The sequence below is a fragment of the Anabrus simplex genome, chromosome 8, assembly GCF_040414725.1.
Source record: "Anabrus simplex isolate iqAnaSimp1 chromosome 8, ASM4041472v1, whole genome shotgun sequence".
Classification (NCBI taxonomy): domain Eukaryota; kingdom Metazoa; phylum Arthropoda; class Insecta; order Orthoptera; family Tettigoniidae; genus Anabrus; species Anabrus simplex.
Window position 1 is genome coordinate 189,720,763 of NC_090272.1, and position 25,375 is coordinate 189,746,137.

Genomic DNA, 25,375 nt, shown 5'->3' on the forward strand with positions numbered 1-25,375 from the left:
AGGCTGTGGGTTTTCATTGGTCATAAACTTACGAAAAATACATCCATAACTTCTTTAACCATAACTGAATGTTCCTTACTATGGCTTGTGATTTAGCGAGGCGTTGTTCGTGATTTGAATTAAACTTTTGCTCCAAATCCCCGCATAAAGAGAGAATATTTTGCTGAAATTTCGGAAACTCCGCTTGGATGTTTTCCTTTCTTCTTTAGAAAAGGAAATGTCCAGGAAGAAAAAGAAGTGGAGGTTATGGCTACCTTAGAGTGTAACAGGAGTAGGGGGAGACTTAGGAGACGAAGTCAGAAAACTGTATTTAAGGAAGATAGTGGTAGGTCAGTGACATCGTGCCCATCTCCTCTACAGGTCGGCTGCAAATCTAATCCTGGTCAATTCATTTGATTTCATTGAAGTCACGTTCTTGTGATAGGAAATGTAGACCCTGTGGTTTGTGATTGTAAAATTGTTAGGACGTCAATAAACAATTGCGTGTTTAAAGAATAATTCATTACTTCACGGCGGATAGTCATATATTGCAGTTTCATTTGAAGTCTCAAAATCATCAATTAGCTCTTCAATCTGTTTTGAATCCAAAAATAGTTACAAACTCTTTTGTACCCATTAACCTTTACATTGGCCGTTACGATTTAACAGCAAGAGAGAGAGAGAGAGAGAGAGAGAGGAGGTTTTGTTTCCGCACTATCAAGTACAATCGTAGTTAGAATTCGGTAACTACAGAACGAGTTGGCTATGTGGTTTGGGTTATGTAGCTGTTAGTTTTTCTATGGTTCCCCAGTTTCACACCGGGAAAGCCACTGCAGATTCTTTCTCAATTCTAGCTCTTTCGTATCCCACCGTCGCCGTAAGACCTATCTGTGTCGGTGTGACGTAAACCAAATAATAAAAACATTTTAAAAAGTCGGTGAATTGTTAGTCGGAATTCGTTCGACAACTATTTACAAAAATAAATTCTTGGAAATGTAAATTATCTACCAGATATGAGATAGAACTCAGTTTTATTTACATGAGCTTTTCATATTGTTTTTCTTAAATTATTTTTGGTAATGTACCGGATTTTGATAATTTGTTATTCCTAGTATATAACAATCTACTTCTCCTTTTGCCTGGACTTTTCTCCATTTTATTGGAGGCCAGCTCTCAATGTGGATTTGGATTATTTTTATGGTCGGATGCCCTTCCTGACATGTGGAGGAGCGTATTCATTATTATCTGTACCTGTGGTGATTGGTAGTGTTGTGTTGTATGTATATAAAGATACGTGTATTAAAACTAACACAAACGCCCACTCGCCGAGCCAGGAGAAGTAACCACACGCAGTTAAAATCCCCGAACCGACCGAAAATCGAAACCCCGGGCCCTTCGAACCGCAAGCCAGTACACTGATTTATCAGCCAAACCTAGGAGCCGGACATATAGCAATATATCTACTGATACGTAATCAACTCAGTTCTTCTTCTACTTCTACCGCTTTTCTCACACTTGTGGGGTCGCGGGTGCGAACTGTGTAGTACTTGTGCATTTGGTCCTCGTTCTTTTTGCAGCTGGCTTTACGTTGCACCGACACAGTTAGGTCTTATGGCGACGATGGGATAGGAAATGCCTAGGAGTGGGAAGGAAGCGGCCGTGGCCGTAATTAAGGTTCATCCCCAACATTTGCCTAGGGAAAATAGGAAACCACGGAAAACCATCTTCAGGGCTGCTGACAGTGGGGTCCGAACCCATTATCTCCCGGATGCAAGCTCACAGCTGCGCGCCCCTAACCGCATGGCCAACTCGCCCGGTTGGTCCTGTTTTATGGCGGGATGCCCTTCCTGACTCCAACCCTATGTGGAGGGATGTAGTCACTATTGCGTGTTTCTGTGGTGGTTGGTAGTGTGATGGGTTGTCTGAATGTGAAGAGGAAAGTGTTCAGATACACAAACACAACGTATCTGAACCAGAAGAATTATTCAGGCGCTATTAAAATCCCTGACACGACAGGAAATCGAACCCGGGACCCTCTGAACAGAAGGACACAACGCTGACCATTCAGCTAGGATTGGGCTATATGAAACCATCAGCTAATATATACAAATTTTGAAATTAGTTAAATGGGGTACGGTTCCACTGCTAAACTGTTAGCATACTGGGCTTTGGTCCACGGAGTGCCGGGTCTGATTTCCGGCCGGGTCGGGGTTTTAACCTTCATTGGTTAATTCCGATGGTTCGGGGGCTGAATTTGTGTGCCGTCTTCAACATTAGAATTCATCATACGTAGGGCTCCACCTTCGCAGATGCGCAGGTCGCCTGCACCCAGCCTCTCCGGATAGTACAAGCCATAAATAAATAAATAAATAAATAAATAAATAAATAAATAAATAAATAAATAAATAAATAAATAAATAAATAAATAAATAAATAAATAAATAAATAAATGGTAGGCATATCTGGAGTCATACCAACTTTGATTAAACTAGTTATTCAAAAATATATGATTAATATCCAAAGGTCCGACTCGTTGGCTGTATGGTCAGCGTACTGGCCTTCGGTTTAGAGGGTCTCGGGTTCGATTCCCGGCCGGGTCGAGGATTTTAACCCTCATTGGTTAATTCCAGTGGCTCGGGGGCCGAGTGTTGGTGCTGTCCCCAACATCCCTGCAACTCACACACCACACATAACACTATCGTCCACCACAATAACACGCAGTTACCTAAACATGGCAGATGCCGCCCACCCTCATCGGAGGGTCTGCCTTACAAGAGCTGTACTCGGTTAGAAATAGCCACACGAAATAAAATTAAATATACAAAGTTTTTCTGGCAAATCTCGAATTTTTCTGAGGTGATTAAAAGAAATTAAGTACTTCTATTGTAGTTTAAAATTCACATTGATCGGTGTATAGAATCTAGTTTCTACCAATATCAATAATGGTGACATTTCTCGCACTTTTCTTGATAGTGTTTTGTTTCAAGTTGGTAGTGAAACATCAAGAACTTAATAAGTTTAAAAATAAAGGGTATACATTTTCAAATCTAACCAACTGTTCTATATATCATCCAGAGGATTAGTGTTTGAATGCTGATTGATGGAGGATTAAAAAATACCAAAGATAGCATCTCAAAAAGCGTGAAGAAGACAGACACTGCCACGCCCTGTTGATCTCCATTGTTGTGATGAGGAACAAGTCTTGTCTGTGTCGAGTGCGGAGCGCAGTATTTATAGCCAAAGTGTTTAGCTTGGCAACTCCGACAAGAACAGCCGCTGAACCATCTGTCTTCCTGTCTTCCTTCCTGTTACTCCCTTCCACAGCCTCATCAATACTGCTATTCATTAAATCTCTATTAATTTGTGGTTCAGCGTGTATTTCGATCACAAAACGAGGATGGATCCATCGAATAGCTAAAAATATGTAAAACTGTACCCTATAAAACAAATTTGACCTAAATAAGGTACGTTATTGTTGCCAGCTTAAATAGTTGTTTATAAAAATCACATTTATTCATGTAACTTAAGATGTGATCCTAAATAATAATAATAATAATAATAATAATAATAATAATAATAATAATAATAATAATAATAATAATAATAATAATAATAATACCGAACGAGTTGGCCGTGCGGTTAGGATCGTGTAGATGTGAGCTTGTATTCGGCAGATAGTGGGTTCGAATCCAACCATCGGCAGCCTTGAATAGGATTTTCCGTTGTTTCCTATTTTCACACTAGGCAAATGCTTGGGGCTGTACCTTAATTAAAGCCACGGCCGCTACCTTCCCAATCCTAGCCCTTTCCAATCCCTGAATCGCCGAAAACCTTCAGTGTGTTAGCGCGACTTAAACCTTTACCAAAAAATATTTAATAATAATAATAATAATAATAATAATAATAATAATAATAATAATAATAATAATAATAATGGTTTTACATTCTCCTAAGGACGCTCACGGTTTTTCGAAGCGCTGAGGTCGCGGAATTTCGTCCAGCAGGTAATTGTACCAACACGATGTTGACATATTTGATCGCTTTCAAATACCAACGGTCTGTACCGGGATCGAACCCGCTATTATGGGCTTAGAAAGGCAGTGCTGTACCATCTGAACCATTCAACCCAGATAATACTACACCTACTATAATATTAAACATTTTATTCATACCTGTCACTATTCTATTTAGCCTACCCGATAATAGCCTTTCATCCCGAGAATTAATCAATTACACTCTGAAATTTTCCGGTAGTGACTTCCGCCGTACGACGATATGAAATTTCGCAATAGTTCATCGCATAAATCAAGAAAAATGCAACAGACACCAACAACTACTACTACTGCACAATAAAAAGGTAATCTGCTGGAGCCAGTAAGTTGATTATGTTGTCCCGTAGGACAAGAAAATATCAAACAACGAAACAGACAACTGAAGAACACATCGAGGCAGGAATTCGACAGATCCATAAACTTCATTATGATAAAAGACAACAGCCAAAAGCACAAACTGAAGATGTACAGAACTGACATCTTGTGAGATGTCACTTCAAACTGCTTGAAACAACACAAACGTTCTTCATCCAGGTTTGAGTTACATACGACGTAGAGTCTACAACACGCCACACTCCACTCCAGATTACAGTGGGTAACGACATATCACGAGATACTTGGTAGTTGCTAATGCAGAGTGGGTCTCGGCCCCCAAGGGGCCACGGCTGGTCCGTGGTCGAACAGCTCTGTATTCTCACCGGCCAACCGAGCAGAGGAGGGGTGGCTACGGCTCTACGGCAGGCCCCAACCGTCGGCTGTCCTGATAATGGTATTCCGTCGTTTTCCATTCTCCTGCACTAAGGTGAATGCCAGGACAGTTCCTAGTATAGACCACGGCCGCCAACCCCCTCACCTTCTCCGTGCAGCTCCTTCACAGCAACCGCCTGAGAGACGGCGTTATCGTCTAGGAGGCCCACCTCCCCCTTCAGGGGAGGAATGAATACATTTTAGTAGTAGTTGCTAGGATCTTGGCTGGAGAGAGGGCGTAACCCTCTAGGTGGCCCGCGAAAACATTGATAGAGAGGTAGTTGCTAAGTCGGTGGCTGCAGAGTAGGCTTCCGCCTACAAGTGGCCACGGCTTGTCCGTGGTCCAACAGCTCTGCACTCGGACCGGCCAACCGAGCAGAGGAGGGGTGGCCACGGCTCTACGCCTGTGTATTCGGGAAACGGAGAGGGGCTGGTTCCTTCCATCGGCTGTCCTGAGAATGATTTTTCCATTCTCCTGCAGTAAGGCGAATGCTGGGACAGTTCCTTGTATATGACACGGCCGCCAACCCTTTCACCTTTTCCGTACATTTCCTTCACCGTATTAAATGTCCTGGCTCGAGAGATGGCGTCGTCTAGGAGGCTCGCCGTTCCCTCCAGGGGAGGAATGAAAATAATTTAGTATTGGTAATCGGCCTACAAGTGACAACGGTTTGTCTGTGGTCGGACAGCTCTGCACTCCGACCGATCAACCGAGCAGAGGAGGGCTGGTCACGGTTCTACCGTGGCTCTACATTTCTGTATTCAGGAGACGAAGAGGGCCTGGTCCCTACTGGCGGCTGTCCTGAGAATAGTTTTCCATGGTTTTCCATTCTCCTACGCTAAGATAAATATCGGAACAGATCCTTTTACAGGCCATGGCCGGAGCGGCCTCTCATGTCCGCACCTCAAATCACCGCTTAAAATCTCCGTGCCCTGAGAGAGCGCGTAACCCTCTAGTAGACCCGCCCTATCCCTTGAGGGTACAGAATTATAAGAACTCAGTAGTAGTACTTGCTCCAGTATTCGGGAGATAGTAGGTTCGAACCCCACTGTCGGCAGCCCTGAGAATGGTTTTCCGTGGTTTCCCATTTTCACACCAGGCAAATGCTGGGGCTGTACCTTAATTAAGGCCACGGCCGCTTCCTTCCCACTCCTAGCCCTTTCCTGACCCATCGTCGCTGTAAGACCTATCTGTGTCGGTGCGACGTAAAAAAACAACTAGCAAAAAAGTAGTACTTGCTAACGTTTACAACCATACTCCGTTACACAAAATAAAGAACGGAACTCAACATATTTTACCCTACAAGCACCAAAGTGAAGCTGAGGGAAATTTCACCACTCGCCTTGTATTTTCTTATCATTGTGCTTCAAATTAATTCACAAATTTATGATCCATGCAGTCTTAGACATGGTATGAAGAAAGTGCGCCCCTATTCGCACGTGAACAACCGAGACACTATGCAAGTTATAGCGTGTGTGACTGATAGCTTGTTCAGTTTATATTGGTTAAATTTCACGACAAAAAAAGGTTGCTTGTGTTGTCGTGCATATTTTAAAAAGTCTGAATTCATAGATATGTGCCACCATTTCCACTTGTCTATAGAGAATTGCATCGAAAGAATATTCTGATCACAACAAAAATAAATACGCAGCCTTTGAAGTCCAGTAAAGATAAATTTTTAAAATTTTTCATAATTTATTTGTTTTTGCTGTCCACCTCTGTAGTGTTGTGGTTAGTGTGATTAGCTGCCACCCCCGGAGGCCAGTATTCGATTCCCGACTCTGCCACGAAATTTTTGAAAAGTAGTACGAGGGCTGGAACGGTGTCAACTCAACCTCGGGAGCTCAACTGAGTAGAGGTGGCTTCGATTCCCACCTCAACCATCCTGAATGTATTTTTCCGTTGTTTCCCACTTCTCCAGGCAAATGCCCGGATAGTACCTAACTTAAGGCCACAGCCGCTTCCTTCCCTCCTCCGTGTCTATCCCTTATAATCCTCCCATCCCCCACCAAGGTCCCTGTTCAGTATAGCAGGTGAGGCCGCCTGGGCGATGTACTGGTCATCCTCCCCAGTTTTATCCCCGATCCAATGTCTCACGCTCCCGGACACTGCCCTTGAGGCGGTAGAGGTGGGATCTCTCACTGGGTCTGAGGGAAAAAACAACCCTGGAGGTAAGCAGATTAAGAAAGAAAGATTGCTAATCAGGTATAAATATTATTCTTCGTTCCAAACTTTAGCAGCCTAATTATGCTGTTCGCCTGATCACAAATCAAATTCACTCAGTAAGATGGTGAGTGATAAATCTTTCCGTTTCAAAAGCAAGTCTGTCCACTTTGTCGTAGAAGGTTTCTTCTTCCCTTCCTTGCTCGATATGATTCCACTCAAGCCTTCTTACAAAATTGTAGGAAAAATTGAATGGTGTGTGCCAGTCTCCTTGTTCCGTCTAATCTAGGCATTTGAATTTTTAAGGTCGATATCATTTTAAATGAACGCCAAGTCCCAGGAGCTTCCTTACATTCCCGAATGTGAACACATGATTCAGTTACACCGAGGTTCGAATGTATGCTGCAACCTAATTTTATTGGCCAAAATAATATCGTGTCACTCTTTTAAAAATCATCCTCCAAGGGCACTTTTTCCAAATAATGTGCCGTGCATGAGTAAATTACAGACCGAACGAGGTGGTCGTGGTTTAGGGCCACGATTATGATTTTCAATTTGGAAGATAGTGGGTTCGAACCCCACTGTCGGCAGCCCTGAGGATGGTTTTCTGTGGTTTCCCATTTTCACACCAGGCATATGCTGGGGCTGTACCTTATTTAAGGCCATGACCGCTTCCTAGAGATTACAGTAATTAGTGTTATTGATTTTTACGTCTCCCTAACTACTTTTGACGGGTTTTGGAGACGCCGAGGTGCCGAAATTTTGTCACGCGGAAGTTCTTTCATGTGCCAGTAAATTCCGATACGAGGCTGTCGCATCTGAGCACATTCAAATACCACCAGACCGAGCCCGGATCGAACCTGCCAAGTTCGACTGAAGACACTCAGCCCGGTTAGAGACTGCAGTAAACTCCCGATTATTCGAGTGCTGCTTATCCGATCTGCGGGCTATTCATGACCTACATGAGAATGACTTTGATTTGCTGTATAGTGTACAATATAAAGTAAAATATAGCATCTAAACGTCTGCGAGAATTCAGCCCCCGCAGTAGTGGCTAGATGAGATGGGACCAATACGACGCTCCATCTTGCTATCTGTCCATCACCTTGACATTGGAGACAGAAATGAGGTGAACAGCTTGTCACTTGTTATAATGGCATTTGAAATGCCACATGAGGGGCAGTGTCTGTCAGAGATCTGTCGTGCACTCTTAAAGTCAGGAATAGCTGCACGGCACAGGTGTGAAATGAGCACTACAAATCACACCCAAGACGTGCCTACACGTTGAACTCAGTGCCAAGTAAGATGCTCGCAAATAGCTCCTCGCAACTGTATTGCTGCTTGCAGCATCTCACTAAATTTATATAGTCATGTTAAGAGTTGCTCTACGTTCCACTGGTTAGCGTCGAGGTTCGATTCAGAGGATCTTGATTTTGATCCTCAGCCGATCGGGGATTTTAACTGCATCTGGTCAATTTATCTGACTCTGAGACTGGGTGTTTGTGTTTGTTCCAACACATAAATCTCCAATATGTTATGTACGAAGACAAATCAGGCAATATATTTTACATTGCTGGAATATTTTATGGACATGTAGATTTAAAGGATCTCTTACGCGAGAAATATTTTTTTCCCGGAAGTTCAAAATCGACTATTACGTAAAGCAGTAGTGCCGAACTTTGTTTTAACTCGATTATTAACTGGTTATGGAAAATTTAAATCGTATTTAGAACGCTTTAAACTTAATGTTTCAGACGGCTCCTTATGCTTTTTTGGATCAGTTCAGACAGCGCATCATTTGATATTTGAGTGTCCAGTATTTGAAATGGGAGGATTTTTTTGCAATGTCACCTGAATGGTTGTAACCTGGAATTTTCTAAACCACTGTATAATGTACTCAAGAGACAATGTTGTTATGTGCAAATTCTCACATTCATCAACATTTTTTTTTTTTGTAAACGAAATTAATAAGAACATCTCTTTGCTGTGATTTTAAACTATAACCCTGATACCTATGGTAAAATAGGGTTCCTGTATTGTTTTTGGATACTAAATAAATAAATAAATAGTTCTACACACTACCAACCAACGCACACGTAATAGCGTATACATGTCAAGTAGGGCATCCAGCCGTAGAACAGTGTCATGCTCACATTCACGACTCAGTTTGTGGGAAAAGCGGCGAAATGGTTTCCAAATTTGTTTGATTGGGCGCGAGGAAAATGCTCATGAGGCACTCCTCGACAGAGATCTTGCTTAATTAATGGTGTGTGGCCTCCGGAGAGGTCTGGTGCAAGTCTTTTGAGTTGACGCCTTATAGGGAACCTGCGCGTATCTGAAGATGGGAGCCTACCTAAGATGAATTCTTATGCTGAAAACGGCACAAACACTTAGTCCCCGAGACAGTGGAAATATCTCATGAAAGGTGAAATTCCGACCCCGCCGGGAATCGAACCCAGCACCCCTTGGATGAGAGGCCAGCATACTAACCATTTATTATTATTATTATTATTATTATTATTATTATTATTTCTTTCTTTCTTTCTTTCTTTCTTTCTTTCTTTCTTTCTTTCTTTCTTTCTTTCTTTCTTTCTTAATCTGTTTACCCTCCAGGGTTGGTTCTTCCCTCGGACTCAGCGAGGGATCCCACCTCTACCGCCTCAAGGGCAGTGTCCTGGAGCGTGAGACATTGGGTCGGAGCATACAACCGAGGAGAATGACCAGTACCTCGCCCAGGCGGCCTCACTTGCTATGCTGAACAGGAGCCTTGCGGGGGGATGGGAAGTTTGGAAGGGATAGACAAGGAAGAGGGAAGGAAACGGCCGTGGCTTTAAGTTAAGTAACATCCCGGAATTTGCCTAGAGGAGAAGTGGGGAAACCACGGAAAACCACTTCCAGGATGGATGAGGTGGGAATCGAACCCACCTCTACTCATTTGACTTCTCGAGGCTGAGTGGACCCCGTTCCAGCCCTCGTACCACTTCTCAAATTTCGTGGTAGAGCCGGGAATTGAACCCGGGCCTCCGGGGGTGGCAGCTAATCACACTAACCACTACATCACAGAGGCGGACATTATTATTATTATTATTATTATTATTATTATTATTATTATTAAAAATTCTGGCCGAGGCGGTAAAGGCGTCCTCGGTTCACCCGGAAGGACGTGGGTTCGAATCCCCGTCAGGAAGTCGTAAAATTTAAGAAACAAGATTTCCACTTCCGGAGGTGCATATGGCCCTGAGGTTCACTCAGCCTACACCAAAAATGAGTATCAGGTTAATTCCTGGGGGCAAAGGTGGCCGGGCGTAGAACTAACCACTCTACCGCATTACGTGCCGAGGTTAACAATGGTGGAAGCCTTTACCTTCCACTCCTCCAAGGGCCTTCATGGCCTGTACGGAGGTGACTTTGCTTTTGCTTACATCGCAATTAGGTAATTTCCCGGTGGCAATGACCACTTACATTAGTGTGATAATAAGGTAAAGTTAAAACAATTACCGAAAAAGGACATCAACAACTACAGTACCCAGAAGCAATTCCATGGAAAGAAAACATTACAAGAAATACTACTAGTTTTACATTCTAAACCCAGCATCATCATATACAAATTCACAAATGCCTTAAATAACTTAGATGCCTTAATACTACAATTTACAGTGGGTTGAGCGATGCATTAAAATATGACTCCATCACATAGAAATTTACAAACAATTTACAGAATGCTGGAGTCTATTCTTGAAGCATCTCACATTTTTGGAAAAAGGCTCTAATCATCAATTCCCCAATTTACAAACAAATATTTACCATAGTTAGTTCTCTGTGATCTACCTTTTACTTTATGAGGATGATCTGTCCTACTTTAACAGGGTTTTTCTAGTCGACTGTTTAACACTCCTCAAGCTGGCATTATTTAGCAATGGAGCCGGGCTAAAAATCTTGGGACACTGTTATATGCACTCGAAAGTGGCTGTTGACGTAATTTAATTTAAGAGAGCTATAAGATTATCCAACAATTATAACTCTGAATAGTTTGAGGCATTGTAATGATTAGACTACAATTGTCCAAAAAACTCGTCAGAACATCTGTGGTCAGTGACGCCGACTTCAATTTAATTTGGAAGGAGGAGTATGGGGCATGATTGAATCTGGAGAAAAATACAGTAAAGTATATATTTAAATAATATTGGTGTTCATTTTTAAAGATGTAAAAGTAGGAACGATCACAAAATGAAGATAAAGTTGTAATTCAGAAGGACAAATTGGGGCAAATATTCGTTCATAGGAAGAGGAATTTGGGATTGGAATAATTTGTCAAGGGAGACGGAAAACCATTTCGAGGATGGCTGAGGTGGGAATCAAATCCCCCTCCCTCTACTCTGTTGACCTCCCGAGGCTGAGTGGATCCCTTTCCAGTCCTCGTTCCACTTTTCAAATTTCGTGTAAGATTCACGAACCGAAAACGGCCTCCGGAATGGCTTCTAATCACACTAACCACTACATCAAAGAGGCGGACTCATATCATACTCATTACAACTACTTCCAAGTTCCAAGACTTGATTGATCTGAATTTATTGCCGTTGCCCAGGTGGCAGATTCCTTATCAGTTCTTTACTTAGTCTGTTCTTAAAGGATTTCAAAGAAGTTGGAAATGACCACAGATGTTCTGACGAGCTTTTTGGACGATTGTAGTCTAATCGTTACAATGTCTCAAACTATTCAGAGTTATAATTGTTGGATAATCTTATAGCTCACATTGAGCACATGTTGTGAAGAGAGCAACCAATGTTTACAAGATTTTTCCCCTTCATTTATTGCGTGCTGCCTCATCTGCTCATATTGGAACTTTTATCAAGGACACCCTGTATAAGTATGTATGAATGCTTGCCTTAGGTCACTGTTGACATTATATTACAACTAGACTGGGTTAGGTTAATTAAGCCCATGTCGCCGTATTTTGAACTTGTTCCATAAGAACTGAAGAAGCCTTAACATCATATAACATTTTCCAGGAAGATCAGCTGGACAGTGTACAACATATTTCTTTGATGAGAGAATTTCCTCTAAAAGCGTCGAACTTTCCTTCATTAAACTGTTGCAAAAGTGAATGTAAAGGATCCGACTCGTTGGCTGAATGGTCAGCGTACTGGCCTTCGGTTCTGAGGGTCCCGGGTTCGATTCCCGGCCGGGTCGGCGATTTTAATCACTTGTGATTAATTCTTCTGGCTCAGGGACTGGGTGTATGTGTCCGTCCCAACACTCTCCTCATCATATTCAGACAACATACTACACTACCAACCACCACAGAAACACGCAATAGCGATTACATCCCTCCATACAGGGTTGGCGTCAGGAAGGGCATCCGGCCTTAAAACAGGGCAAAATCCACATGTGCGACGCAGTTCGCACCCGTTACCCCACAGGTGTGGGAAAAAGCGGTAGAAAAAGAAAAGTGAATGTAAAGGACATTTTATTAGCATAGTTTTTGCTGTTTGAACGAGCGTATTTTGAAAGGTTGGTAGTGACCATTGAATATTTAAGAAACTAGAGAAACATTTGTCCGCCTCTGTGGTGTAGTGATTAGTGTGATTAGCTGCCACCCCCCGAGGTCCGGGTTCGATTTCCTGCTCTTCCACGAATTTTGAAAAGTGGTACGAGGGCTGGAACGGGGTCCACTCAGCCTCGTGAAGTCAACTGCGTAGAGGAGGGAAGTTCGATTCCCTCCTCAGGCATCCTCGAAGTGGTTTTCCGTGGTTTCCCACTTCTCCTCCAGGCAAATTCCGGGATGATACCTAACTTAAGGCCACGGCCGCTCCCTTCCCTCTTCCTTGTCTATCCCTTCCAATCTTCCCCTCCCCCCACAAGGCCCCTGGTCAGCATAACAGGTAAGGCCACCTGGACGAGGTACTGGTCATTCTTCCCAGTTGTGTTCTCCGACCCAATGTCTCATGCTCCAGGACACTGCCCTTGAGGCGGTAGAGGTAGGATCCCTCGCTGAGTTCGAGGGAAAAACCATTCCCTGGAGGGTAAACAGATTAAGAAAGAAAGAAAGAAAGAAAGAAATATTTAAAAAAACGATATTGGGAAATGGGACGCAGTATTTGAAAAGTGGGACATTCGACATCCCAAGCACAGATTTCTCGGGTCATAGGACAAGATTCTTCACGTCGCACCGAACACAAATAGGTCTTATGGCGATAATGGAATAGGAAAGGGCTAGGAGGGAGAAGGAAGTGGCCGTAGCCTTAATGAAGGTACAGCCCCTCTATTTGCCTAGTGTGAAAATGGGAAACCATGGAAAACCCTCTTCAGGGCTGCTGACAGTACGGTTCGAACGCACTGTTTCCCGAATGCAAGCTCACAGCTGCGCACCCCTAACCGCACGGCCAACTCGCTCGATCTGAGAATAAGAGACAATCCCGTTAAAGATCGCATTCTACAAGCCTGGAGGAACATTGTGAATCTGATTCAAATTAAACTACCGTAGATATTTAGTATCAGTTTCAGTAGAATAATCACTGCGTTCATTTAAATAAATCGGCATTTATAACTCCCTGTCGTTGCAATACCCAGACGGTCGAATTCTCCCTCTGAACTCGCCTGAACAGCTGCTGACTCGGACCTGCCCAATTACCGCGGTTTGTGCCGGTCATAAATTTAACGCCTGCACTTCGGAACGTTCCCGCTTACAAGTTCCTTTGCCAGGCTGCAATGATGTAACGTGCAAATCAAGTTCTGATGTCGTAAAACGACTAAAAATAACGTATTTATGTCCGGCGATGTTTACACAGCGGATGGTGTATTCTAACGCTACGAATCTCAGCTGCCAGGCGGCAAAAATTATGTAGCAAAGAAAAGAGACACTTACACGCCCATAAATAACCAAAAAGAAATTAAACAATCAACAAAGACGTTTCATTTATTTAGCGTATTTAGTGCCAGGAGTATCCGGGAACATGTTCTGGTCTCCTGATACAGGTTTCTCTGTTTCATGTCTATGAGCAATCTGCGCGTAAGGGTGTGGTGATGATGATAATGGGGTAGGGAGAGAGTGAAATCCGGTGCCGGCACATAGCTTACTCCTGTCGAAGAACTCCAAGGGGTTTGCTCAAAGCTTAACGACTCCATCCGATGGATTAATCACCATTAACAGCATCATATGACTTCACACTGTGGTAAATACTTCCCTTCATTTAAGGGAAGGTGGACGACATTATGGGGGAAAGTGACAGAAAAATAGGTAATATTTGAACTGGAATATGTTACTCCATGTTTGCAATATAACTTCGAAACTCTCAGAACAGGTAAACTTGTACTTCTTCTTAACTTTTAGCATCCGAAAAGTTTTCAATGTTACTAGAAAATAGTGCTATTCTATATTTTTTAAATATAGTACAATTTAATTTTTAGTATGCATCCCAAATTTCAGGCACACTTTTCTAGGTAATGGCTCTACTTCAGGAAGTAAAATTTCAGAATCATGCCTACTAGGCTTGGTGTGTGATAACAGACTTCGGTTAGAACAAAAATTATACTTACTTTTTATTTTCAGACACTTTAAATTTCTGATCATGAAAATGAAAAAAATTCTAAAAATAAGCCCTGTGGGTCACTAAGGAATAAATTTTTTTTTAAAGTCTGTATTACAGATGACAGTACACATAGATATAATGTTTAATTTCAGCACCGTATATTTAATAGTTCCTTAGTAATGTGTACCTGAAAAGAAAAAGGAAAAGTACAAATTTACCTGTTCTGAGAGTTTTTAATTTATATTGCAAAAATGGAGTAAGATATTCTAGTTCAATCTTACCTATTTTTATTTCACTTTTCCCTGTAATATCGTCCACCTCCCGTTAATGTAATTAAGACACCATCTTTTAACTATCGAAATGAGTTCTGGGTAAAATTACTAAACAGCAATGTGAAAAACAGTTCCAAAAACTAATTAAACCTAATCTCGTATTTCTGACCTATTGAATAATTCACATGCATAATGTAGATATATTTGACGAAACTCAAGAAAGGAAAACTGAAAACAATACTGTAAATTACGACAACAAATTCGTTCCAATAGTCTGCGAGCATCGAAACACTGTCTATGTGTCCCAGCGACAGGTTGCATAACTTGATAACTGTTCCAACTTGTAGCACATATTTAATACATTCCATGTTTCCTAGAATGTTTCCTGTGATGATTTTGAATGAGATTCATGCATTTTTTCTCAACCTCATTGAAAATTTGTTCGACATTCGTATCACTTATCAACTGGCGTATCTGGAGTTCAATGGAGATACCTTCGCTTATGAGAAAATGTTTCCCTCAGATACTGAGACAATCGTTGTTCTTTTAACATGGATCTGCTTATGGGCTGGGATTCTATCCGGAATTAGAGTGGACAGAACATGGACACCGTGGTAAGCAGTGTTCGTCAACTGTCTATACTAAGTCTTCGTCATCTTCTTCCTCACGTTATTACCACGTGACAGAGCACTGCCCTCTATATACACCAGTTACAAATGGCGCCGTGTTTTAAGCGAGTTTCCACTTTTTTCGACTGGCTTTTCGTATTTAGTTGGGCCCACGAGAGGTGGACACTCACATTTGAGCGGCGAAACCAGTAACTACGAAGTACGCTGCGTTGTCATAGTTACCTTCATCTGCGGCATATCACTCTTTCATACAGCCCAAGTGTTTAACTAAACACGTGTAGGCTTAATGAAACTCAATAAACTTTGAACCGTTTTTAAGCTCGTGCTAATATTTCCAACATTTAAGGCGGAATACGTCACTGCCGATAAATATGATGTTTCATAATCACCAACAAAATCATCAGTTTCTGACAATCACCTCAACAAATGCACATGTTAGATACGGAATAGAACTGTGCAACTCGCCACTGAGTAACTTATACAAAATTAACTAACAATGGCAATGCCACAATAAGACAACGACGGCATGGATTACGGAAGTTCGTAAAGATCTAGAGGAATCTTACATCCAGAAAGTTCAGATGTTAGACAAGAAAACATTTCGGACCATGATTCAAAATTTGAAAGGGTTTAACGTCGAAAGAACTGCAACGACGGGAAGAACGTGGACTGATGAACAGAAGGAACAGCAGAGCGCCCATGTGAAGGAGTACTGGAAGAAGATGAACAGACAAAGAAGAAATTGTAGCGTGATGCTCAGTGGTCAATTCGCAAATAAAAATTAATATAATATTAAAAAACAAACACGTAAATACACTGACTGACAGAGCAAATGCAACACCAAGAAGGAGTGGTCAGAACTTTATGCCAATTGCAGGGTAGACTGACGTCACGGAGGTATGCTCATGATGTGAAATGCGCCGCTGTGCTGCGCACGTAGCGAACGATAAATGGGACACGGCGTTGGCGAATGGCCCACTTCGTACCGTGATTTCTCAGCCGACAGTCATTGTAGAACGTGTTGTCGTGTGCCACAGGACACGTGTATAGCTAAGAATGCCAGGCCGCCGTCAACGGAGGCATTTCCAGCAGACAGACGACTTTACGAGGGGTATGGTGATCGGGCTGAGAAGGGCAGGTTGGTCGCTTCGTCAAATCGCAGCCGATACCCATAGGGATATGTCCACGGTGCAGCGCCTGTGGCGAAGATGGTTGGCGCAGGGACATGTGGCACGTGCGAGGGGTCCAGGCGCAGCCCGAGTGACGTCAGCACGCGAGGATCGGCGCATCCGCCGCCAAGCGGTGGCAGCTCCGCACGCCACGTCAACCGCCATTCTTCAGCATGTGCAAGACACCCTGGCTGTTCCAATATCGACCAGAACAATTTCCCGTCGATTGGTTGAAGGAGGCCTGCACTCCCGGTGTCCGCTCAGAAGACTACCATTGACTCCACAGCATAGACGTGCACGCCTGGCATGGTGCCGGGCTAGAGCGACTTGGATGAGGGAATGGCGGAACGTCGTGTTCTCCGATGAGTCACGCTTCTGTTCTGTCAGTGATAGTCACCGCAGACGAGTGTGGCGTCGGCGTGGAGAAAGGTCAAATCCGGCAGTAACTGTGGAGCGCCCTACCGCTAGACAACGCGGCATCATGGTTTGGGGCGCTATTGCGTATGATTCCACGTCACCTCTAGTGCTTATTTAAGGCACGTTAAATGCCCACCGCTACGTGCAGCATGTGCTGCGGCCGGTGGCACTCCCGTACCTTCAGGGGCTGCCCAATGCTCTGTTTCAGCAGGATAATGCCCGCCCACACACTGCTCGCATCTCCCAACAGGCTCTACGAGGTGTACAGATGCTTCCGTGGCCAGCGTACTCTCCGGATCTCTCACCAATCGAACACGTGTGGGATCTCATTGGACGCCGTTTGCAAACTCTGCCCCAGCCTCGTACGGACGACCAACTGTGGCAAATGGTTGACAGAGAATGGAGAACCATCCCTCAGGACACCATCCGCACTCTTATTGACTCTGTACCTCGACGTGTTTCTGCGTGCATCGCCGCTCGCGGTGGTCCTACATCCTACTGAGTCGATGCCGTGCGCATTGTGTAACCTGCATATCTGTTTGAAATAAACATCAATTATTCGTCCGTGCCGTCTCTGTTTTTTCCCCAACTTTCATCCCTTTCGAACCACTCCTTCTTGGTGTTGCATTTGCTCTGTCTGTCAGTGTACATAAGGCAGCAACAACTAACACAGGTAACACAGTACCACTCCGAATATCACAAACGTGACCGAAAGTGAGAGAACCCACGTTGTGATAGCTTCCTTAAATGTGGCATCGCTGTTATCATTGCCATAGCAACAGACTCTTTTCGAGCAGCGTTAGTCAACTTTTTCTCGCCGGTGGCGCTAAACGTCAGACTCCAAGTCTCGGGGGCCTTAGTATAGGTCACAGCAAAGCCTCTTACAGACGGTAACGTCGCGGAAGGCAATCGGTCTTCATAATCTATGTATTAGGTCAGTAGCATAATATTATATACATTGCTATAAGAACACAAGCTAATTTCTTCGCGAAAAAAATACTAATTGAACTTCTACACTCCTGTAATCTAGTACAGTCACTCTCACTACAGGAAAAGCATAGAATTGTTCATATGAGCTCACTCTATCACCTTCTAAACCAGAGATGGCAAACCTTTTCCGACTAGCATGTAAATGAAGGTCTTGTTTAATACGAAGCATGTTTTTCAACTAAGTACCGTCTTTAAATATGGCTCCTGCAGCGCTTTGATCGTCGTTCAAAGCATGTGCGCTTAGTGCGTTCGTCTCTAGGATAGCCACATACGCCATTATGGAAACATTCGCCCGTATTTACGTTTGTTTGTGCGTACTGAAAATGTCTCTGACAATTAGCGGTCCCGCCGAGTGTGAAGTACGCGCTCTGATTTAATTTTTAAATGGAAGATGCGTGAAAGTTTTTGAAATTCATCGGCAGATTAGTAAAGTGTATGGAGAACACACTATAAACAAATTAATGGTAAGAAAATGGGTTAGAACATTTAAAGAATGTCGTAATAATGTCCACGACGAGAAGCGTAGTGGGCGACCGTCTGTCAACACTCAACACTTGGTGCAAAGAAGTTGATGCAATGCTTCGAGAAAACAGATGCTGTAAGATTTTATCATTAAGTTATGAGTTTCCTGAAATTTCAAGGAGTGTTCTTTATGAAACTGTGTCAAGATGCTTAGATTATTGGAAGTTTTGCTCACGCAATCCAAAACAAACGGCTTGTGATGCTCACAAGGGAGATTCTTTTGCTTCATGACAATGTGCGACCTCACATGGCTGATCGAACCCGAGTCCTCATCGCTTCGTTTGGTTGGGGACAATTTGTTTATCCTCCGTATAGTCGTGATCTAGTGTATAGTGACTACCACTTGTTCTTGCGCCTAAAAACGCATTTAGGAAATCAACGCCACGACGATGATGATGACCTAAAAACGACCGTACTGCAATGGCTGGCGCATCTGGCGGCAAATCTCTGTGAGGATGGAATTCAGAAGCTAGCTTCACGATATGAAAAGTACCTTAATACTGCTGGAATTTACGTTGAGAAGTAGTATAAGGTACAGGCTTACATGTAAATAAACAATTGTTTAAAAATGCGTTACTCTTTTCTATATCAAAACGGTACTTACATAAAAACATGCTTCGTACCTTTTACTGTCTAGTGTGCCACCGATTAGTTTCTTTTAAAATCACCATGAAACCTATCATCTGACTTTATTTAAGTATTAGATTACATTACACACATAAATCCGTTCGACTAAATGTTTCATGATTTTATATTTTAAGAATAAGATATATCTTTGCTTTAACCTAATAAAACTTGTAAAGAACATGGCCATAGAATAATTTGTGACATACTGTTTTATTAAAGCAAAATGTTAAAATACGCTATGTTACCAGATTTTCGACCTACATTAAAATATGTTAGTATGTTGTGCCACAGAAGTCACCTAGTGACACGCATGTCATAGGTTCACCAACCCTGTTCTGAACAATAAAACATATTCATGGCTTTCATCTTTTCCGAGTAGAAATTTCTCCACTCGCTTCACATAAAACTTAAACCTAATATTATGTGTGGGAGGGCGAATTCGATTCTTCTTAAACAATTTTTCTGCAGGAGTAACTGAAGCAAAAGAAGATCAAAAACCAAACCAAACCCCATGGCACTACAGCCCTTGAAGGGCCTTGGCCTACCAAGCGACCGCTGCTCAGCCCGAAGGCCTGCAGATTACGAGGTGTTGTTGTCTGGTCAGCAAGACGCATACTCTGGGCCGTTATTCTTGGCTTTCTAGATCGGGGCCGCTATCTCACCGTCAGATAGCTCCTCAATTCTAATCACGTAGGCTGAGTGGACCTCGAACCAGCCCTCAGGTCCAGGTAAAAATCCCTGACCTGGCCGGGAATCGAACCCGGGGCCTCCGGGTAAGAGGCAGGCACGCTACCCCTACACCACGGGGCCGGCTGCATAAGAAGATCAGTTCCTTATAAATGAAGCATTTCATTCATTATATTATCCCACTCAAATAGAAATAATCCCGCTTTGTCGGATAGGCCGCGGTATAGCAACGCATTCCTACCTATTGATAAAAGAACCCCCCACCCCCATCCTCGGTGTGTACTTGCGACGGTCTTCTTACTGTGATACACATTGCTCTATCGCCGATTCAAACCTCCCCACCCATCTCCTAACTCCTTCAAATCTCCAAACCCACCGAATCTCCTCTCCAGAGAGAAAGCGTCAGTTTCTGGAAGGGGAATGAAAACCTTTCCTACGGTCTTACGGAGTGTGTGGACTTGGCCGATCTGCGCTGTAGTCTAGAACTTCCCAGTACTATCTCCCTCATCCTACGAGATGACGAGCAGTCAGCAGACCTCGTCTTCCGTTTTATGAGGGATGGTAGCTTGTTTTATCGTGTATAAAAGCGAGTTTTCTGTTTCTTAATTTATAATTTATTGTTAACTACGTTTAATGTGTTTTTTTAATTTTAATTATATATATGATTTCAATTGAAGGCATTGCCTTATTATATATTTTTCAATCACTTCATAAGAAGATAAGGCATTGCAAATTAGATCCACTGATTATTTTAAATGCATAATGATGTTTCCATCATCATTTGCTTTAAGTTCTGATGATGATGATGATGATGATGATGATGCTTGTTGTTTAAAGGGCCTAACATCTAGGTCATCGACCCACTTTAAGTTCTAGTCAGTGGATACATTTTAAAATTTTAATTATTATAACATTTCGTTTCATTTCGTACAACTAGGGGCCGATAACCTAGATGTTAGGCCCATTTAAACAACAATAATCATCATCATCATCATCAAAAGAGCTTTGAATAAACGCTTTATCCAAAATTTCCCGATTTTCTCAAAATTATGGCATGAGACAGAAATATATTACAAATTCATCAGGATAAATGCTTTCAAGAATACTCATCAATTTCGAGGAAAGTAAAACCTTGAAATGCAGTGAATCTGTCAGTTTCTAGGGAAATATTTTTTCGTTCTGCCTAATGCACACATTCATCTCGTGAGGAGGAAATAGACTTGTCTTTGACGACGGTCATTAGAACGTCTTGTCTGTCACTAGATGGGACTGACGACCGCCAGACATGCTGGGAATGTGCCGAGGAAACAAATTAGGTGTGACTCTGGGGTCGACATTCTCAATTAATCCGGAGGCCAGCTCAGGGTGAAGCTGATCTCTCATCGATGTGGGAGGGAAGAGTTTCCGTACAAATAGCGGCTTTGAATGAAAAAAATAAATGAAAGAATGTGTTGGTAGGGAAGGAAAGAATAACGTGAGAATTGTTGACTGAACATAATCTGTAACCTCGTTAGTGAAACTGCTAATCGGAACAGAGCACCTGTCACATGTCAAACAGTGGTATGTTGTATACGTCCGAGGTCATTGCCTTCTCTCTCCCTCGATGAGTAGTCATGTGACGGCTTCCGGATACCAAGATCACGGGTTCAGACCTGTCATAGATATTCGGACTTTCGATAAATTGACTGATTGATTTGAAGGGCGGAAATAAAATCCATTCGACACACCGTGTCTATGGTATCGGCATTTGGTGTTTACCCAGCAAAATGAACTAAATCTCAGCCATAGAACATAGATATGGATTCCTCTGCCATCTAACAGAGTAAAACGGAACGTTGAAATTGACTCGCAGGCAGCCTATATGCCGTCAAATTAAAATGCCTGCATAGAGTAGTTAAGGCTTTTTTATTATTCCTCTTCTTCTTCTTGCTCTTTCCAAAATTTATTTGGGTCGGCACTGGAATTGGTTCAGTTTTACGGCGGGATGCCCTTCCTGCCATCAATCATATTATGTGGAGTGATACGTGCGCTATTCTGCGTTTCTTTGGTGGTTGCTAGTGTGATGTGTTTAGATGAAGATGTGTATCAAGACGACGAACACAAACATTGAGTCCCCGAGCTAGAGGAATTAACCATGTAAAAATCTCCGACTCGAACGGGAATCGAACGTGGGGCCCTCTGAACCGAAGACCAGTATGCAGAACACTCAGCCAAGGAACCGGACAGCTAGGGCATACGATTATTATTATTATTATTATTATTATTATTATTATTATTATTATGGATCCACTGGTTGCCATTCTTGCTCCTGTAAACATGATTAAACACTAGTTTTGTCAATCTGCTATTATCCATCCTCATTATGTGACCAAAAAAATGTAATTCTCCTCTTTCTGATCGTATCTGACATCCTTTCGTTTCCTTCGTCCTTGTATACATTTTTATTACTCCTGTGTCTAAACTCTCCTTCCTCTGTTTTCAATGGTCCCCACATTTTCCTCAATATTTATCTTTATTTTCTTCTCTATCTCTTCTGTTGAACCGGTTTTAAAAGAGAACATGCGTTATGTGGCATACAGACTCTCTGGTTTGATTGCTGTATTGTAGATTATTATTATTATTATTATTATTATTATTATTATTATTATTATTATTATAAGCCACCTTTGGTGTATGGGTAGCTTGCCTGTCTCTTATTTCAAGGTCATGAATTCTTTTTCCGGCCAGTGAAATGAAATGTCGTATGGCTTTTAGTGCCGGGATATCCCAGGACGGGTTCGGCTCGCCAGGTGCAGGTCTTTCTATTTGACCCCCGTAGGCGACCTGCGCGTCGTGATGAGGATGAAATGATGATGAAGACAACACATACGCCCAGCCCCCGTGCCATTGGAATTAACCAATTAAGGTTAAAATCCCCGAACCGGCCGGGAATCGAACCCGGGACCCTCTGAACCGAAGGCCAGTACGCTGACCGTTCAGCCAACGAGTCGGACTTCCGGCGAGTCTAAGGATTGATTTTAATTCTAACCCGAGGAGTAGAACGGGGTTCAGTTGATGGGAGATTTTCTCAACCTCTTAGTTACAGGAAGAAAACGCACAATGAGAAGATAGGTTCTAGGACGTTCCGTACCACTTGACCGGCTGATTACCTGCGAAGTGTCAGTTAGTGACTTTTAAATATTTACGAGAGGACATCCCGTACCACTTGAAAGAATGGGAAATATTGCGAAGTAGAAACGATATCCTATCCATTGTCCACTACTGGCGCAGAAGCCTCTGCATGGTGTGACCACTGCTGATGTTAACCTTCTGTCGGGCGCAACTGATCTGATTGCCGCACGTGTTAATTCTTATGTCGTATTCGTTATTTGCAGGGACCTACTTCCACCTTTCAGTAGTTTCCTGTTTCCGCATGACCTTCAAGCTCATATCAGGCAGTTCATCAGGACCTTTTATTTTACTTACTTGATAATGAAATAATGTACTAGTTTATAAATATTCACAATAATAGTAATATTATCCATCCTTACGCTCGTCAGGCACATTGCGCCCGAACATAATCTGTATTTCTATTGTATTGTTTCAGGATTTATACTTCAAAAATCGGCTTTCTTATCATAATATTTACGTAAACATTAGTGATAAGTATAGTTCAAAGGGCAATTGTTAAAATAACATAGACATTTTCTTCAGCAAATGTTTTAAATTGTTTTTGTTTCTGATTTCTAAAGTGTAAGGCTCATTACTCCCGCTGGCGTGGAAACGAAATTCCAATTTGACATCAAGTGGTACGGATTGTCCTGGTGTAAATATTTCAGGATTACAGGAAAACTTTTCGCAGATAGATAACGACCTAGGTGGTATGAAATATCCTCAAAAATCAAGTGGTTCGGAATGTCTGTGGTAGGAAATGTGCGGACACCGAGAAGATGTCGCTACTGACCTAGTGTACATAGACGAACGGCGGTTGCCATGGTTACAAAGGTGTGGGGAAATTGATCATGCTAATTCCAGATGGACCCCCTTTCCAAAAACATATCCATGTTAAAAATATGTGTTTAATGCGCAGGCACTGGGATATGATCCAGTGGCCGTGATGATGGGCTGTTTGCGATCTTCATCTTCAAGTGTCATCGTATTTGGTCAAGGATATAGTTATCCCTTGCCTCAGAGATGGAAATTATTTCACTAGTGTGTGTGTGGTGTCCAATGTGATGAATCCATGTTATGTGTGATGATGAGATAGGGAGAGGGTGAAACCCTTGTCGGTGCACAGCCTATTCCTGTTGAATAACATCAAGGGATCTGAGCAAGGTTTAACTTCCCCAGTCTGAAGAAGGAATCACCATCAACATCATCATACGAACCATGCGAACTCTGCAGAGAGATTTGGAAATGAACCCGGGCTTTGGCATGCAACATGTTGCTTAGGAATTGTATAGCACCCTTTTTGCCAATATTCTGATGGTGAAAATATGGAATTCGAACCGGATGACCACGGTGTAATTGCATGTGATTCATGACAATCATGTCCCTATTGTGTGCAACAAACATCCAAGACACAATAAGGAAGCATTTCGATCAATCCCCTACTCCAATTACAAATGACGTTATTAGAGCTCGTACGATCCCGGAAGAGAGTTACAAAACGCTGGTGTTGAGCCACACCCGTGGGTGCAGCAGCTAGCGCCGACACAGCCAAAGCTATTTCTGTCAAACTCTATTCCTGGTGATGAGGGCTGCGCAAGATGGAGTTGTGTAATGTATCCTCCGCCAGTAATTCATGAACCCTTCTCCACGAATTGGGGCGGTGATCCCACTTCCGCCTCAAAATAGCGTTAATGTGACTGCATTTGGATACCGTAACAAAAGAGGGGGAAATGTTCTATGGAAAAATAGTGAATTTGTAACGAATGAAAGATATAAACCTGTCTCCAGCTTTTCCCTATTATTTCTGGAGACAGTCAGGCTCATTTCGGTTTTGACCAGATCCTCTTCCTGACGCCATGTTAGTTTTCAGATGAAAATCTCAACCCAGTAACGACCCGGATTCGATTCCCAGCCTTCCAGGTGAAAAACCAGCAGACACTCCAGTGAGCTTATCACGCTCTAAGTGCTACATGATATAAGGAACAAATGGTATACCTCTTCATTTTAACCATTTCAGGGTTGCCCTGAACGAAATATCCACGCGTCAGTGGAATCGAAGCAGTACTTTTCTATTGGTTTGTGCTTCTGGTATCAGATATCAATTAAAGTTTCTTACTGTTGGAAATCTGAAGTTCCATGCGCTTCCTTTTTCCCATTGGAGCTATTGATTCGAAGGGAGAAAGTTGGTATTTCGTGTTATTTACATTCTCTGGGTTATTTGTCATCATGGCAAAGAAGATAGAAGGATATTTTTGTACATATTTCTATCATCATCATCATCATCTGTTTACCCTCCAGGTTCGGTTTTTCCCTCGGACTTAGCGAGGGATCCCACCTCTACCACCTCAAGGGCAGTGTCCTGGAGCTTCAGACTCTTGGTCGGGGATACAACTGGGGAGTATGACCAGTAGCTCGCCCAGGCGCCCTCACCTGCTATGCTG

General features: G+C 42.7%; 2 protein-coding genes across 2 annotated transcripts in view; one reads left to right on the forward strand and one right to left on the reverse strand.

Moving 5' to 3' along the window:
• LOC136878946 (muscle-specific protein 20) overlaps positions 1-25,375 on the reverse strand; it is a 238,107-nt gene that overhangs the window by 171,429 nt on the left and 41,303 nt on the right. The window lies entirely within an intron of this gene.
• The window catches only part of LOC136878943 (muscle-specific protein 20), a 45,913-nt gene that overhangs the window by 2,849 nt on the left and 17,689 nt on the right, over positions 1-25,375 (forward strand). The window lies entirely within an intron of this gene.